Source organism: Oncorhynchus keta, chromosome 35, assembly GCF_023373465.1.
Source record: "Oncorhynchus keta strain PuntledgeMale-10-30-2019 chromosome 35, Oket_V2, whole genome shotgun sequence".
NCBI lineage: Eukaryota > Metazoa > Chordata > Actinopteri > Salmoniformes > Salmonidae > Oncorhynchus > Oncorhynchus keta.
In genome coordinates, this window is record NC_068455.1 from 62,848,205 (window position 1) to 62,867,016 (window position 18,812).

General features: G+C 41.3%; 1 long non-coding RNA gene across 1 annotated transcript; it reads left to right on the forward strand.

The window, feature by feature from the left end:
* Positions 1–7,394: 7,394 nt before the first annotated feature.
* Positions 7,395–15,438, forward strand: LOC127916044 (uncharacterized). Its single transcript, XR_008093237.1, has 4 exons — positions 7,395–8,302; positions 8,448–9,101; positions 11,404–11,884; positions 13,059–15,438. It is a non-coding gene; the product is annotated as an uncharacterized LOC127916044 (long non-coding RNA).
* The last annotated feature ends 3,374 nt before the right edge of the window (positions 15,439–18,812 follow it).

Sequence of the window (18,812 nt, forward strand, 5' to 3'; positions counted from 1 at the left end):
ACACTTTGGGGACAACGACTCCCATTGTTAGGGCAGAGAGACATGTATCTTGTCAGTATATTCATAATCTTTGGTGGCATCGATCTCATAGAGAGGTATGTGTCATTTTGTGGATGCAAGGAAGTCTCTAATCAGGGAAAGGCACTACATAGAGAGAACAAGGAGCAGAAGTATAACCAGCTGGACGGATTCCGTAGTAATTAGCATTTTACCTGTACATTTCATAATAATAGTTTTTTGTTGTTGTTATCTAACAGGCTTATATGTTGTTTTGGACTGTTGTTTAAGACATTCTCTACGATTAAACTCAGCTGTTATTGTTGTTAACAATTATTTCTGATGTAGCAGTCGAGCTAGCTAACCATCATAATGGGTTTGTTTAGCTAGCCAACTTAGCTAGCTAGTGTCGTCATCCAGATAAGCATCTGAATTCCAACTATTTTGAGTGTAATTCAGTTAATTGGGGACAATGGTATGAACATATATTCAGCATTATATGAGCATTATAGCATGATTGTAATCCAAAATAAATGTGGAATGGCATGTCTATTTAGACTTCGGCTGGGCTTGCTAATTGCTATCGTTAGCCTGTGGATGTTGGGAGTTGCAATGCAGTCTGGGAGTTGTAGTATAACCGGTTACGCACTCTCTCTCTCTCTCTCTCTCTCTCTCTCTCTCTCTCTCTCTCTCTCTCTCTCTCTCTCTCTCTCTCTCTCTCTCTCTCTCTGTCAATTCAATTTGTCAATTCAATTCAAGGGCTTTATTGGCATGGGAAACATGTGTTAACATTGCCAAAGCAAGTGAGGTAGACAACATACAAAGTGAATATATAAAATGAAAAACAACAAATATTAACAGTAAACATTACACATACAGAAGTTTAAAAACAGTAAAGACATTACAAATGTCATATTATATATATATATATATACAATGTACAAATAGTTAAAGGACACAAGATAAAATGAATAAGCATACATATGGGTTGTATTTACAATGGTGTTTGTTCTTCACTGGTTGCCCTTTTCTCGTGGCAACAGGTCACAAATCTTGCTGCTCTGATTGCACACTGTGGAATTTCACCCAAACGATATGGGAGTTTTTCAAAATTGGATTTGTTTTCGAATTCTTTGTGGATCTGTGTAATCTGGGGGAAATATGTCTCTCTAATATGGTCATACATTGGGCAGGAGGTTAGGAAGTGCAGCTCAGTTTCCACCTCATTTTGTGGGCAGTGAGCACATAGCCTGTCTTCTCTTGAGAGCCATGTCTGCCTACGGCGGCCTTTCTCAATAGCAAGGCTATGCTCACTGAGTCTGTACATAGTCAAAGCTTTCCTTAATTTTGGGTCAGTCACAGTGGTCAGGTATTCTGCCGCTGTGTACTCTCTGTGTAGGGCCAAATAGCATTCTAGTTTGCTCTGTTTTTTTGTTAATTCTTTCCAATGTGTTAAGTAATTATCTTTTTGTTTTCTCATGATTTGGTTGGGTCTAATTGTGCTGTTGTCCTGGGGCTCTGTAGGGTGTGTTTGTGTTTGTGAACAGAGCCCCAGGACCAGCTTGCTTAGGGGACTCTTCTCCAGGTTCATCTCTCTGTAGGTGATGGCTTTGTTATGGAAGGTTTGTGAATCGCTTCCTTTTAGGTGGTTGTAGAATTTTACGTCTCTTTTCTGGATTTTGATAATTAGCGGATATCGCTAATTCTGCTCCGCATGCATTATTTGGTATTTTATATTGTACACTGAGAAGATTTTTGTTCAATTTTGCATGTAGTGTCTCAATTTGGTGTTTGTCCCATTTTGTGAATTCTTGGTTGGTGAGCGGACCCCAGATCTCACAACCATGAAAGCCAATGGGTTCTATAACTGATTCAAGTACTTTTAGCTGGATCCTAATTGGTATGTATAATTTGATGTTCCATTTGATGGCATAGAAGGCCCTTCTTGTCTGTCGTTCTGCCCCTTGTCTGGCGTTAACCCACTGTTCCTAGGCCGTCATTGTAAATCATTTGTTCTTAACTGACTTGTGTAGTCAAATAAAGGTTAAATAAAGTAAAAAATGTAAATAAAAATTCTTGCCTTGTCTCTCAGCTCATTCACAGCTTTGTGGAAGTTACCTGTGGCGCTGATGTTGAGGCCGAGGTATGTATATTTTTTTTGTGTGCTCAAGGGCAACGGTGTCTAGATGGAATTTGTATTTGTGGTTCTGGCAACTGGAACTTTTTTGGAACACCATTATTTTTGTCTTGCTGAGATTTACTGTCAGGGCCCAGGTCTGACAGAATCTGTGCAGAAGATCTCTCTCTCTCTGTCCCGCTCTCTGGCTGTTTGTCTCTCTGGATGCCTGTCTCTCTCTCTGTCTTTTCCTGGAACTCTCTCTCTCCCTCTCTCCGGAACTCTGTCTCTCTCCGTCTCTCTCTATGGCTCTCTATTCAATTACATTTTCTTTATTGGCATGACGTAACAATGTACATATTGCCAGAGCTTACTTTGGAGATTAAGTGATACATTTATAATATGAACATAATTAAAATAATAACAATCAAGATTGTCTACGGGACAATCAGTAACAACAATAATCAATGGTAAAAATAACCATACAATGGACAATAACAATGGCATGGAGGATACAGGTTGGTTGGTCTGTCAGACACTGTCCCTCATTTTATGGCAGGCAGCAATGTAGTGCGCTGCCAACCCACAGCTCTCTGCATCCTCCCCCAACAGGATGGGTAGCCTATTCTCACCAGAAAGGCATGAATAACTGTTTCAAATTTGGGGAAATGGTACTCTCTAATTGTTTTATATATTTTTTTAACATTTTGTCAGGAAATGCAGGTCTGTCTCAGATTCTACTGTTGTGCAATGGTTGCACAGCCTTTCCTCTACAGGAAGCTAGGTTTTCCTGTGTCTACCCTTCTCAATGACAAGGCTGTGCTCACTGAGCCTGTACTTTGTCAATATTTTTCTAAAGGTTTGATCAGTAACCATGGTCAAATAGTTAGCCACGGTGTACTGTCGATTTCGGGCCAGATAGCACTGCATTTTGTTTTGTGCTTGTGTTTCCCAATAAGTAATGTAGTTTTGTTTTAACTGTGTTGTGATTTGGGTTATTCTGATTGATTGGATGTTCTGTTCCTGAGGTTTCAGTGTGTTAGTAGAACAGGTTTGTGAATTCCGCCCCAGGACCAGCTGGATGACGGTACTCTTTTCTTTGCTCAGCTCTTGGAGGGCTTGGTAAGGATATGAGAGGGGCTATTTTTTTGTTGTTATTATTAGTGGATATTGGCTACATTCTGCCCTGCATGAATTGTTTGTAGTTTTCCTCTGGACATGTATAAGAATCTTACAGAACTCTGCATGCAGGGTTTCAATGGGGTGTTTGTCCCATGGGGTGAAATCTTGTTTTGCAAGTGGACCCCACACCTCACTGCCAGGAAATGCAATTGGTTCAATGGCACATTCAATTGGTTTTAGCCAGATGTTAATAGGCATGTCAATTTGAATAATTTTTTTAACAGCGTAGAATGCCCTCATATACTGTAGGTGTCCAGTTGAGCTTGTTTTTAAACGTAAGTAATTGTAGTGTGTGTACTCTATATACTTTACTCTATATATTTGATTTACTCTATATACTTTACTCTATATATTTACTCTATATATTTTGTACCAACTGAGAACTTTGGTTTAACTCCCTGAGATCTAGATCTTCTCTAGAAAATCATAATTTTTCAAAATTTTGGGGTATACTGCCAGGGTCCAGGTCTGGTTCATCTCCTGGTCATTTGCCTCTGGTGTTATTATTAATCCCACCATTGTCATCGTTTCCCAGATGCCAGGATAATTAGGAATACCGAGGCCTTTGTTCTGCTCCTCCAGGCCATCTCTATCCCGTCTAAACATACACCATATCTTGTCTATGGAATGCAGGCTCAATCAGACCTTGAGACATACATCTCACGTGCACCACTAATCATAGAATGTAATGTGGCTGTTGGTTTTTATCACTAAGATATCCATCTCAAGTGACCTCTAGTAAAACCATGTGTCCACAACGCCCAGACTAGCTGCAGGGTGCTAGAGTGGACACCATAAAACTCAGCATTAGCAGGACAGACATATCTGACTGTTTGTTAAGTAAGTAATTGCTACATATCCAACAAATAAGGTGAATACATAATGTTCCCCTCACAACTGTTCACCGGGAGCTTCATGAAATGGGTTTCCGTGGCCGAGCAGCGCACACAAGCCTAAGATCACCATGCGCAATGCCAAGTGTCGGCTCGAGTGGTGTGAAGCTCCCCACCATCGGACTCTGGATCAGTGGAAATGCGTTCTATGGAGTGATGAATTACACTTCACCATCTGGCAGTCCAACGAACGTATCTAGGATTGGCGGATGCCAGGAGAACGCTACCTGCCCCAATCCATAGTGTCAACTGTAAAGTTTGGTGAAGGAGGAAAAGTTGTCTTGGCTTTTTCCATGGTTTTGGCTTGGACAATGATCCATTGACAGATAAAGGTAACCTAATTCAACAAATTACACTACTTTGCAATCATTTATTATCTGAAAAACAGAAATGCAATTCCACAGTGTGGAAAAAATAAGTACATCGCTAGCTTCAATAGCTGGTGTTGCCCCCTTTGGCTGAAATAACTTAATGTAGCCGTTTCTTATAACTATCTATCAGTCTCTTAGATCGACTGGGAGGAAGTTTTGCCCACTCTTCTTTACGAGGGTTTCTGTCATGCACGGCCCTCTCCATTTCATATTTTTGAGATTTATCTTGTAGCTTTGCTTGTGTGTTTTGGATCATGATCCCCATCGAACACCTTTGGGATGAATTGGAATGCCGACTGCGAGCCAGGCCTAATCGCCCAACATCAGTGCCCAACCTCACTAATTGCTCTTTTGGCTGAATAGAAGCAAATCCCTGCTGCAATTTTCCGACTTCTAGTGGAAAGCCTTCCCAGAAGAGTGGAGGCTGTTATAGCAGTAAAGGGGAACCAACTCCATATTAATGCCCCTTATTTTGGAATGAGATGTTCGACAAGCATGTGTCCACATACCTTTAATCATGTAGTGTATCTCTGTTTCTATCTGTCTCTTTGTCTGTCTCTCTGGCTGTCTTGTCTGTCTCTCTGGTTGTCTCTGTCTGCCTCTCTGGCTGTATATCTCTCTGGCTGTCTCTGTCTGTCTCTGGCTGTCTCTTGATGTCTGTCTCTCTGGCTGTCTCTGTCTCTCTGGCTATCTTTGTCTGTCTCTCTGGCTGGCTGTCTCTCTGGCTGCCTGACTTTGGCTATCTGTCTCTCTGGCTGTCTGTCTCTCTGGCTGTCTGTCTGTCTCTGTCTGTCTGTCTGTCTGTCTGTCTGTCTGTCTGTCTGTCTGGCTGGCTGGCTGTCTTTCTCTCTGGCTGTCTGTCTTTCTCTGTCTGTCTCTCTGTCTGTCTCTCTTGCTGTCTGTCTGTCTGTCTGTCTGTCTGTCTGTCTGTCTGTCTGTCTGTCTGTCTGTCTCTGTGTCCGCATACTTTTTATCATGTAGTGTATCTCTGTTTCTCTCTGTCTCTCTGGCTGTCTTTCTGACTGTCTCGATCTGTCTCTCTGGCTGTCTGTCTCTGGCTGGCTGTCTTTCTCTGTTTGTCTGTCTCTATGCCTATCCCTGTCTGTCTCTCTTACTGTCTGTCTGTCTCTCTGACTGTCTGGCTGTCTCTCTGGCTATCTGTCTCTCTCTGTCTCTCAGGCTGGCTGTCTGTCTCTGGCTGTCTCTCTGGCTATCCCTGTCTCTCTCTCACTGTCTGTTTGTCTCTGTCTGTCTCTCTGGTTGTCTGTCTCTCGGTGTCTGTCTCTCTGACTGTCTCTGTCTGTCTCTCTGTCTGTTTGTCTTTCTGTCTGTCTCTGTCTGTCTCTCTGGCTGTGTCTGTCTGTCTCTCCATCTCTCTTTGCTCTATTTGTGTCTGTTTCTCTTTGTCTGCCCCTCTCCCTCTCTCCCTCTCTCCCTCTCTCCCTCTCTCCCTCTCTCCCTCTCTGTCTGTCTGTCTGTCTGTCTGTCTGTCTGTCTGTCTGTCTGTAGTAAATCAACCATTGTCCTCCTTGGCCTTGGGTCCTAAGTGATTCTTCTTAGTAATTGCTCCAAACTTTTCCTTTTCTTTATTCTTTCTATGGTTGATATCACCAGCTGCAATGATGACATGACAGTCTTAGAAGGACCCATGTTTAGGGAGGTAATTTGCAGACTCCAAATTGTAAGCATTGTTCATCTTTTGTGCCATATACAGTCATGTAAAAAGGTAAGTACACGCCCTGGAAAGTTGTCTTTTTTTTGTACATATTTGGACAGATGGATATGTAATCTTCACTTCAACACTATTGACAGTTTTGCCCACTCTTCTTCACAGTACTGCTTCGACTGTGGCACGGTCGAGGGTTTCTGTCATGCACGGCCCTCTCCATTTCATATTTTTGAGATTTCTCTTGTAGCTTTGCGTGTGTGTTTTGGATCATTGTCCTGTTGCAAGATCCATGTTCGGGTTCAGCTTCATCTTCTTGACAGATGGCCTCACATTCTCCTCAAGAATTCTCTGGTACGATATGGAATTCAGGGTTGACTCAATGATGGCAAGATGGCCCTGAGGCAGCAAGCAGCCATAAACCATAATACCACCGCCTCTATGCTTTACGGTTGGTATGAGGTTCTTCTGTTCAAAGACAGTGCTTTGTTTTCGCCAATTATGGCATCTGGCATTGCGGCCAAACAGCTCCACCTTGTAGGCCAAGTTTGTGCAGTCTCTTTCTGACAGTTGACTCATTCCTTTCGACATTGATTGTGGCAAGAAAGACCTGTAGATCACTGGATGTTACCCTAGGGTTCTTAAAGACTTCTATGAGCATCTTTCGGTCAGCTCTTGGACTGAATTTGTCGGGACAACCTGTCCTAGGAAGATTGCCATTGGTCTGGAATTTTCTCCATTTGTAGATAATCCTTCGCAGATTCATGGGCATCAATAATGTTTCTCCTGGGGGCCTCGGGTAGGTCTCTTGATCTTGGCATGATGTGTTACCACACACCCATATGGTCAAGACTAAACCAGACCACGTTTCTGATATTTATGGAAGGCTGGACCCTCCCAAGTTACTCGCTAATGATTGTCTAATAATTTGCACCTGTTTTGGTGCACCTGATTCTAAGTTGAGACATTTTATGTGATGGTAAATGTAGAAGTGTACTAGCTTTTTCCTCGTAAGAAAATTGCATCGTTGTTTATTTGATTTGCATTAACATTTTCAAAGTACATTTTTTTTGTGTGATTTGTTAAATTGGGTTACTGTTATCAATTCATGTGGTTGGAATTTAGCTCAAATATCCATGTGTTCAAATATGTAGAAAAATCCAAATCAAAAAGGGGGAAGGGGTGTAGTTATTTATTTTCGTGCCTGTAGTTCTATGGAAATTCTGATCAGTTTACAAATAGTATGTGTAATGGAGAACTAAAGGACTGTTTTACTCTTAGGTTTCTGCTTTGGTTTGGGTGGGTTCACCTCTGGGCGTCGGTCAGAACGCAAGGATGGCAAGACACGGTGAACGGTTGGCTTGTAGTTTCCTGAAGGAACAGAAGACCGTAAATAACAGCATGATATGTACAGGGCTATAGCTGGATCACTAGGAAGGCTACTGCTTGTACCACTGATCCAGAACTGTGGACGTGGAATGGTGATTGTGCTTGTGTGTGGTTGTCCTATAGGAGAAGGCAGAATGCAGAGTGCCATTAATATCAGGAATAATATACAGCAATTATACAATGACATTGCATGACACCACTTACAATTTAAACCACAGTTCAAAGGCATCACTTTACAACACAGTTCACGACAGATACAGGCCCTATTCTAAAGTACCGCTAGGTGGCAGTAGTAACACATTAATGACTAGGGCATAACTTCATAACTGAACGGTGGAATCGCCAACATCGGAAAAGGGTTGGGCATAATTCTGACTAACATGCACTGGCGCCATTTTATGCTTAACTAACTAATAATCACTAACTCTCATAAAAGGCTTATACACTAAAAAGGCACGCTTAGGTGCTATAATAACCCAAATCGTATACATAGGCACACACAAACATAATACACTGGGTGTGTATTAACTCCTTTAAATAACGAAATGACTTCTGTGACTGCAACATGTCATCCACTAATAAAGGATGGGTCGCGGATGTTGTTTTTTAAATCACACTGTGGCAAGAAAGGAGGTCCATGAAGAGAACATGGACAGCAACTCGAAGCCCGAGTTCTCGTGGAGTAAAGGTGAGGATGGCTCACGTAGGGAGCTCTACACTCACAATTCCACTTAGTTCAGGAACTGAATGGGCAATCTTTATATTTTACTTTTGGTTTCATATTTTTTTACACCCTTTTTCTCCCCAATTTCGTGATATCCATGGATGGGCAGTCTTATGAAGGAATCTGGAATGTAGTGAACACCATGCCATCTTCCAGTCCGTGTATTCGTGCTGTGGGATTCCAGTTCCGTGTTTTACAGTAGCCAGACGGCGGGAGGGATATGCCATGTGAATTGCAGTATGTAATGCCAGCATTTACTTCTGAGTAAAGTTAAACTAAAGTATACGAACGCCCCGACCTCAGTTCTTATAGACATAAGCAATCTAAATAAATGGATGTTACAAAATCAAATGTCTTAGTCAACTGAATTGAGATGAAATGAATCGTGGAGAATCACGGACAAACTGAATTGGTCCACCCACACAGACAGCGTGGTGAAGAAGGCGCAACAGCGCCTCTTCAACCTCAGGAGGCTGAAGAAATTTGGCTTGTCACCAAAAACACTCACAAACTGTTACAGATGCACAATCGAGAGCATCCTGTCAGGCTGTATCACAGCCTGGTACAGCAACTGCTCCGCCTACAACCGTAAGGCTCTCCAGAGGGTAGGTCGTGAGGTCTGCACAATGCATCACTGGGGGCAAACTACCTGCTCTCCAGGACACCTACACCACCCGATGTCACAGGAAGGCCAAAAAGATAATCAAGAACAACAACCACCCGAGCCACTGCCTGTTCACCCCGCTATCATCCAGAAGGCGAGGTCAGTACAGGTGCATCAAAGCACCGAGAGACTGGTAAACAGCTTCTATCTCAAGGCCATCAGTTAAACAGCCACCACTAACATTGAGTGGCTGCTGCCAACATACTGACTCAACTCCAGCCACTTTAATAATGGAAAAATTGGATGTAATAAATGTATCACTAGTCACTTTAAACAATGCCACTTTATATAATGTTTACATACCCTACATTACTCATCTCATATGTATATACTGTACTCTATACCATCTACTGCATCTTGCCTATGCCATTCGGCCATCGCTCATCCATATATTTATATGTACATATTCTTATTCATTATTTTACACATGTGTGTATTAGGTAGTTGTTGTGAAATTGTTAGATTACTTGTTAGATATTACTGCCTGGTCGGAACTAGAAGCACAAGCATTTCGCTACACTCGCATTAACATCTGCTAACAATGTGTATATGACCAATACAATTTGATTTGATTTTCTCGGGTAGGCAATCAGGTTTCCGCTCAGGTTATGGAAGTGTCACTGTAAACTAAAGGTCCTCAATGATGTCACCATTGCCCTTGATTCTAAGCAATATTGTGCTGGTATTTTTATTGGCTTGGCCAAAGCTTTTGATACGGTAGACCATTCCATTCTTGCGGCTAAGGAGTATTGGTGTCTCTGAGGGGTCTTTGGGCTGGTTTGCTAACTACCTCTCTCAAAGAGTGCAGTGTATATATATATATAGTCAGATAATCTGCTGTCTCCTCCACTGCCTGTCACCAAAGGAGAACCCCAAGCCTCGATCCCGACCCCACGCTTTTCTCGATTTACATCAACAACATAGCTCAGGCAGTAGGAAGCTCTCTCAACAAGTTAAATGCCGATCATAGTCTTATACTCAGCTGGCCCCTCCCCCCGGGGGGGGGGGGGGTCTATAACAAAGCCTTCTTAGTGTCCAACAAGCTTTCTCTACCCTTAACCTAGTTCTGAACACATCCAAAACAAAGGTCATATGGTTTGGTAAGAAGAATGCACCTCCTCCCACAGGTGTGATTACTACCTCTGAGGGTTTAGAGCTTGGGGTAGTCACCTCATACAAGTACTTGGGAGTATGACTAAACAATACACTGTCCTTCTCTCTGCACATATCAAAGCTGCAGGCTAAAGTTAAATCTAGACTTGGTTTCCTCTATCGTAATCGTTCCTCTTTCACCCCAGCTGCCAAACTAACCCTGATTCAGATGACCATCCTACCCATGTTAGATTACGGAGACATAATTTATAGATCGGCAGGTAAGGGTGCTCTGGAGGGACTAGATGTTCTTTACCATTCGACTATCAGATTTACCACCAATGCTCCGTATAGGACACATCGCTGCACTCTATACTCCTCTGTAAACTGGTCATCTCTGTATACCCGTCGCAAGACCCACTGGTTGTTGCTTATTTATAAAACCCTCGTAGGCCTCACTTCCCCCTATCTGAGATATCTACCTCATCCTCCACATACAACACCTGTTCTGCCAGTCACATTTTGTTGAAGGTCCCCAAAGCACACACATCCCTGGGTCGCTCCTCTTTTCAGTTCGCTGCAGCTGGAGGCTGCAACAAACACTCAAACTGGACAGTTTTATCTCAATCTCTTCATTCAAAGTCTCAATCATCGACACTCTACTGACAGTTGTGGCTGCTTTGTGTGACATAATGTTGTCTCTACCTTCTTGCCCTTTGTGCTGTTGTAAGTTCCCAATAATGTCTGTACCATGTGTTGTGCTGCTACCATGTTGTATTACTACCATGTTGTTGTTATGTTGTGTTGTTACCATGCTGTGTTGTCATGTGTTGCAGCCTTGCTATGTTGTTGTCTTTGGTCTCTCTTTATGTAGTGTTGTGTTGTATCTCTTGTTGTGATGTGTGTTTTGTCCTATATTTATATTGTATTTTTATTTTATTTTAAATCCCAGCCCCTGTCCCCGCAGGAGGCCCTTTTGCCTTTTGGTAGGCTGTCATTGTAAATAAGAATTTGTTCTTAGCTGACTTGCCTAGTTAAATAAAGGTTCAAATTAATATGGCCACGGTATGTCTCCATGGCTTTGATGCAGACTGAAATATGGTAGTTTACTGATATCTAGTGGTGATGATACGCAACTGCAGGTACTTTGGGTCAATATTCTGCAGGTATCAGTGCTGTTACATTTTTTTCCATGGTGCGTGCAGTTAATTAAAGTCAACAAAATGGTAGTAACTGAAACTTTGGTCATGAAGTTACTACAAATGGTATTATAGGATATATTATCATATGCATAATTTACTCTCCACAGAGCCAGGACCCTCTTCAAGTGACACAGTTTTTTCAGGGAGGAGTGTGGAAGTGGAGGAAGAGGTGAAAGACAGTACCAATGCAGATTATGTGGATGGAGCAAATGAGAGAAGGTGCACAGAAAGAGACAGACAAAGTGAGGATATTGAAAAACAAGCTGATCAGTGACTTTGCTAACAAGAAGGCTCAGCGCTGGGCTCTTGGTGAGTAAGGCTGAGCAAGGGCCAGTGATAACTGACTGTTAAATGGCATGGCTATGGATATTGGATCACCACACACATGATGCCCACAGGCTGAAAACAGACTGAGAACAAGATATATCTCAAAGTAATGGCTGGATTGCCATACATTTTCTTGTGCCTAATCAAGACCCCAAGTGGAAGAAACCTATTGATTTGGTGACCTCTTGACCTTTCGTCTATCGCCACCATCAGGCCTTTTCCTTTCCATTTCCACTTTTACAGCTGCTTATTTTCTAGTTGGTATGTATATCGAGTTCAAAAATCTGCTGCTGATTTTATTATTTTGATTGTTACATCATTCTATAGATAATAATGTTCATTTATTTTAATTGGTGAGGTTAATGTATATTTAAGTTATCCATTAATGTTAAGAGAATTCTCCATTCAAGAATTGTACCATTAAAATTACATTGAGTGTAAAATATGGCCTTTAGCACATTTCTTATAGAGGGTATCAATCAGTCTTGCATCAAATAGTGAATTCCACTGGATGCAGAATGTTGCATGCATGTCTGCACAGTGTTATATTTTCACAACTCACTGTCAGTAAATATCATGCAGTAAATATTGGACTACAAGAGAGTTGCAAGCCTGCAAAGGTATAGTTATTTAAAGCTTTGAATGTGTCGATTGGGTTCTGGAGATGTGTGGTTACAGCAATTGCGCAGGGTTGGTGTGGCCTGTGGTGGTGGGGTCCAATGTGATAACTTTTCATGGGGCCCAAAATTCCTGGCGCGCCCTTGGTTGGGTCATTGTCCTGTTGACAATGACCCAACACACCTTGAAAAGTTCTTGAAATGTTCCAGATTGACTGACCTTCATGTCTTAAAGTAATGATGGACTGTCATTTCTCTTTGCTTATTTGAACTGTTCTTGTCATATAGACTTGGTCTTTTGCCAAATAGGGCTATCTTCTGTATACCACCCCTACCTTGTCACAACACAACTGATTGGCTCAAATGCATTAAGAAGGAAATAAATTCCACAAATGAACTTTAAACAAGGCACACCTGTTAATTGAAAAGCGTTCCAGGTGAACACCTCATGGTTGAGAGAATGCCAAGAGTGTGCAAAGTTGACATCAAGGCAAAGGGTGGCTACTTTTAAGAATCTCAAATATAAAATATATTTTGATTTGTTTCACACTTTTTTGGTTCCTACATGATTCAATATGCGTTATTTCTTAGCGTTGATGTCTTCACTATTATTCTACAATGTAGAAAATAGTCAAAATAAAGCAAAACCCTCGAACGAGTAGGTTTGTCCAAACTTTTGACTGGTGCGCCAATTAGCTATATTACCATATTGATTTGTCCATCTTTTAGGGAACTTGATCATATGTGTGTAGAAGTGGGGGAGTCTGTATCTGTATATGTTGTTGTTGTTGGAGAGTAATTCAACTCTCTGTCCCCAGGTTTCACTCCTCTAATCCTGGCTGCTACAGAGGATCATGTTGAAGTGGAGTTCCTGCTGGATAAAGGGAGGGGGCATCGAAAGCCCAGTCTGAGAGAACCAAAAACACAATATGGACAAACAGGTTGGTTCTCTCAGTATCACTGAAGGTCTTACATGTGTTGACTTGTTCTGCTTTTTTACAACTTTGCATAGTTGACCTGGATGGATGTCACACTACTAACAAATGCAAAACTGGAAGCTGTGGCTGCGGCTATGGTCATTATTGCGTTTATAAACAGTGTGAGGTAAAAAAATATGTATTCACCTTATTTGGTGGATATTTAACAATTATTTACTTAACAAACAGTAAGATATATCTGTCCCTGCTAATGCTGAGTTTTATGGTGTCCACTAGCTTCCTGCAGCTAGTCGAGGACATGGGTAATACAAGAGATGGCTTGAAGCTGCCAGTTGATTGATGTCTCAGTGATAAAAAAAAATCAAACATCCACATTCCATTCTATGATTAGTGGTGCACGTGAGCCTGCATTCCATAGACAAGCTATGGTGTATGTTTAGCTGGAATAGAGAGGAGTAGAACAAAAGCCTGAATGGTCCTTAGACATCCTGGTGTCTGGGAAATTAGGCTGGGGGTTAAGATAATGCCAGGGCCAGATAAAGACAGGATGAGCCCAACGTGACTTTATGGTGACCTTTCTCTCTTTGAATTTTACCTTTATTTCACTAGGCAAGTCAGTTTAGAACAAATTCTTATTTTCAATGACGGCCTAGGAACAGTGCCTTGTTCAAGGGCAGAACGACAGATAGTTTACTTTGTCAGCTCGGGGATTTGATCTTGCAACCTTTCAGTTACTAGTCCAACGCTCTAACCACTAGGCTACCTGCCGCCCCTATGGGACGGGTGGAACCAAGCATTCTGGGTATTAGCTATATTAACTGTGCATTGTCTGTCAAGGGAAGACTCTCAGTCCAGCAGTCTAGACTGTTGGGCTGACGGTATCATTATCGGGTGGCCTGGTAAAATATATATTTTTTGCAATACTGAATTGATATAAAATAAACAGGATTGTTTGAAGAAATGACCAAGTCTCTCAGAGTACTGAATGTCCACAACACAGGAAAATAAATGCACTGCTGTGAAGGATTCTGGCTGACCCAAATACTTTAAATGACACAATTACATAAGGAGACAGCCTTACGACAGGAAAACTGAACACTGTCCTTCACAAGATGAATAAAATGATTATTTGATTACAACTGATTTATCATAAACTAATAATTACTACATGTTGACTACACATTTTGTTACTCTTTCCTGATATGATTTTATAGGTTATAGCCTTGTCGGGCACAAACACTTGTAGCTGAATGCATTACTAACAACATCTCAGACATACCCATGCGATTTCATTATGCACATCTCACAAATCATTTACATAAACGCTACATTTTTTGGTACTTCTTCCTGTTGACAGTTGCAAGCGGTACAAATGGATTCATACATGTTCTTCCCTTCATTTTAGTCTAGGTGCCAGTTGCCACATCGTAAATGGTATACTGTGCAGGGGTTTCTCTCTATACTGTATAATATTACTTGCTGATGAAAAGGAAATCATATGATGTTACACGTGTAGATGTAGAGGGATAAAGGTGATGACTTATTCCACCCCAGGCTTAAACAAGAGCTTGGAGAGCACAGATGTCATAGAATCAGGTTTCAATTTACGAACAAGATTAGAACTCTACATTTTAGTTCAATGTACTTTGGTTTACAGTGCACACAAATAACTGTGTACGTCCATCAAGGGGTGTGTGTGTTTGCAATCCAAACAAAGCCCTATTCTGCAGTATTTGCTGGCCTTGGGTTGAGTTGTACTCTCCTAACCTTGTCTTCCTGCCATGACGAGTCCAGGGTCAAGAGGAAGAAGTCCCTGAGCTTGTTTCTTGTTTCACTTGCAAGCCGAGTCTCGCTGGCTCTTGGAGATTGTTGTCCTCTGCCAAAACCCTCCTCCACTCTCCAGGTTGGTAGTTGGCTCATGAGCTTCATCTGTGGAAGACAGGTAGTTGTGGAGGCCACGCATGCCTTCACAATGGTCTTAGCCTTTTCAGGGGTACACTCGATTGGACAACCAAGAATCCTAATCTTTGCAGCCATGACGCCGAATGCATTCTCTATGACTCTCCGACAACGAGAGTGGCAGTAGTTCTAGGTACGCCCAGGTTAATTGATATGGACAACTGAATGAAAGGTAACAAAATAATAAATGTCGGATATAAAATGAAGCCGATTTGGTCAAGAACAAAAAACACCATACCATTTACCAGTAACCATATTCCAAAAGCTTTGATATAAAGCCAAAAGACTCCTGGACGTCTAGTCAAATGGCTACCCAGACTATTTGCATGCCCCCCTTATGACGGAAAGGCCACTGATACTCTCTGTCGTCATCTATGCATAGTCACTTTAATAACTCTACCTACATGTACATACCACCTCAACTAACGATGGCCCCCGCACATTGATTCTGTATTGATACCCCCCTGTACATAGTATCGCTATTGTTATTTTACTGCTGCTCTTTAATTACTTTTATCTCTTATTCTTATCTGCATTGTTGATTAGGGGCTTGTAAGTAATCATTTCACTGTAAGGTTGTATTCGGCGCATGCGACTAATACAATTTTATTTTATTTGATACAAGATAATACAACAGCCACGTTGTATTCCTTTTCGCGTCTAAATGCTCACCTCCTCTCCCTTTTTCCCTTCGTTTGTGGACTTCAAAGCACAATACATCAGCTGTATGTGAGCAGGTGAAAAAAAAACTTTCCAAACCATATCATAACTGCTACACACAGCCTACATCATTGTCCCCATATTAGCTAAAGTAATGTCATAGTCAACATAGCTAATAGAACTAAAGTGTTAGTAAACCTGCTACAATCATGCAGTAATGTTAGTGTGCAGTCAGTAAGCAGTATAGTACTTACACCGGCGGGCCCCAGGGGCAATGCATTGGGAAAACCAAAAGCTTACCTTGACTTGGAAGAGTTCCAGTGTTGTGTTGGAGAGTCATAGCCAGCTAGCTAACATAGCATCCCTCTGTTTTACTAGGCTAAACTAGCGACCTGCATTTTCTAGGTTAATTTGTTCAAAATTATTGTCTTTCTCTAAGTCAACTACTCATCACATTTTATGCACCGCAGTGCAAGCCAGCTATACCTTATGCTTTCAGTACTAGATTAATTATCTGATCCTTTGATTGGGTGGACAACATGACAGTTCATGCTGCAAGAGCTCTGATAGGTTGGACGTCCTCCGGACGTTTTCATAATTACTTTGCAAGTATGGAAGGGGGTGAGAACCACTAGCCTACTAGGTTTTGTATTGAAGTCAATGTACCCAGAGGAGGATGGAAGGTAGCTGTCCTCCAGCTATACCATGGTGCTACTCTAAAGAGTGTTGTGGAGGCTACTGTAGACCATTGAAAAACAGTGTGTTTTAATAAATTATTCGGTGACATTAATATATTTAGTATAGTTTTATCTAAAAAGGATAACTTTTTAAATGTTTTACAATTTGCATTTTTATGAAATTCAAATCAAATCAAATGTATATAGCCCTTCATACCTCAGCTGATATCTCAAAGTGCTGTACAGAAACCCAGCCTAAAACCCCAAACAGCAAGCAATGCAGTTGTTGAAGCATGTTGGCCTTTCAAGCACGTTGGCAAGAAAGGCCAAAACCTCGGAAGAAACCTAGAGAGGAACCAGGCTATGAGGGGTGGCCAGTCCTCTTCTTGCTGTGCCGGGTGGAGATTATAACAGAACATGGCCAAGATGTTTAAATGTTCATAAATGATCAGCATGGTCAAATAATAGGTTTGGGACAGGTAGCACGTCCGGTGAACAGGTCAGGATTCCACTTTCTTTTTCCTTACTGAGCGGCCTTTCAGGTTATGTCAATATAGGACTTGTTTTACTGTGGATTTAGATACTTTTGTACCTGTTTCCTCCAGCATCGTCACAAGGTCCTTTGCAGTTGTTCTGTGATTGATTTGCACTTTTTTGCACCAAAGTACGTTCATTTCTAGGAGACAGAACGCGTCTTCCTGAGCATTATGACGGCTGTGTGGTCCCATGGTGTTTATATTTGCATACTATTGTTTGTAAAGATGAACAAGATACATTCAGGCATTTGGAAATTGCTCCCAAGAATGAACCAGACTTGTGGAGGTCTACAATTTTTTTCTGAGGCCTTGGCTGATTTCTTTTGATTTTCCCATGATGTCAAGTAAAGGGGCACTGAGTTTGAAGGTAGGCCTTGAAATACATCCACAGATACACCTCCAATAGACTCAAATGATGTCAATTAGCTTATCAGGAGCTTCTAAAGCCATGACATCATTTTCTGGTATTTTCCAAGCTGTTTAAAGGCACAGTCAACTTAGTGTATGTAAACTTCTGACCCACTGGAATTGTGATACAGTGAATTCTAAGTGAAATAATCTGTCTGTAAACAATTGTTGAAAAAATTACTTGTCATGCACAAAGTAGATGTCCTAACCAACTTCAAAAACTACAGTTTGTTAACAAGAAATTTGTGGAGTGGTTGAAAAATTAGTTTTAATGACTCCAACCTAAGTGTATGTAAACTTCCGACTTCAACTGTGTCACACACAGTGCATTCAGAAAGTATTCAGACCACATTCTAAACTTGATTGAAATTGTTTTTTTCTTCTTCAATTTGTAAACTTCAACTGTATAGGTATCCCCCATTCCTTTCCCTTTATGTTTTGTGGAAAAATTTAGCACTGGTATTTGGACGTGAGCTAGCTTTTGTGTCAAGGTCAGCTGTTGTTGACTGGCTCCAACTAGCTATTGGCTGAAGTTATTTGTGTAACAAACCTTCTGCCATAAACAAGTATAACTAGCTTCCTTTCTTTGCCTGTTTGTTAGCTAGCTAGCTTTCAGCTGACTGGTGTTAGCTAGCTAGCTACAATATATAACAGCTTTAATACCACCATATAACTAGTTATCTACAGTAGCCTATAGGTTTGTTCTCATATACTTCTTATGACTTGTAGCATGTTGCAGCAGCAGCTGTGTTGTTGCTGAGCAGCTGACTTGCTCAAGTCCATTAGAACCGAGGTAAAGTCAGTTTCAGGTTGGATATTCGACGGATATTCAAGCTTTCAAATATCAATAGCTTTCAAACCACTTGAGCCACAGACTCCAAATAAGTCTCATGATGTTGTAAAAATTGCGCACAACATTGCATAGGTCTTATTTTGACAATTTTGACATTAACTAGCTTTCCAAAGCAAATAAACATGTGGAAATGTGAGCAGCATTTTGTATTCCTAGTTTAATTAGTTAGGGAGCGTAAACAAAGTACAAACTTTTTTTTACATTCGAATTTCAATAGCTCATTGGTCATGTGACCTACTGACTTCAACCAAGGTTCAGAATGTCCAATGACTACCCTTCTATATTGCACACCCTTTAGTTTGTCCATTCCCATCTCACTCGATTTTACAGTAATTTTTCTAACTTTCTAATTTCAATAACCCCTTGGTCATGTGACCTACTGACTTCAACCAAGGTTCAGAATGTACACTGAGTGGGCCTACACATTGCACAGCCTTTGGTTTGTCCATTTTCATCACACGTTTTTACATAAACATTTTTGACGTTCTAATTTCAATAGCTCCTTTGTCATGTGACCTACTGGACTCAAACAAGGTTCAGA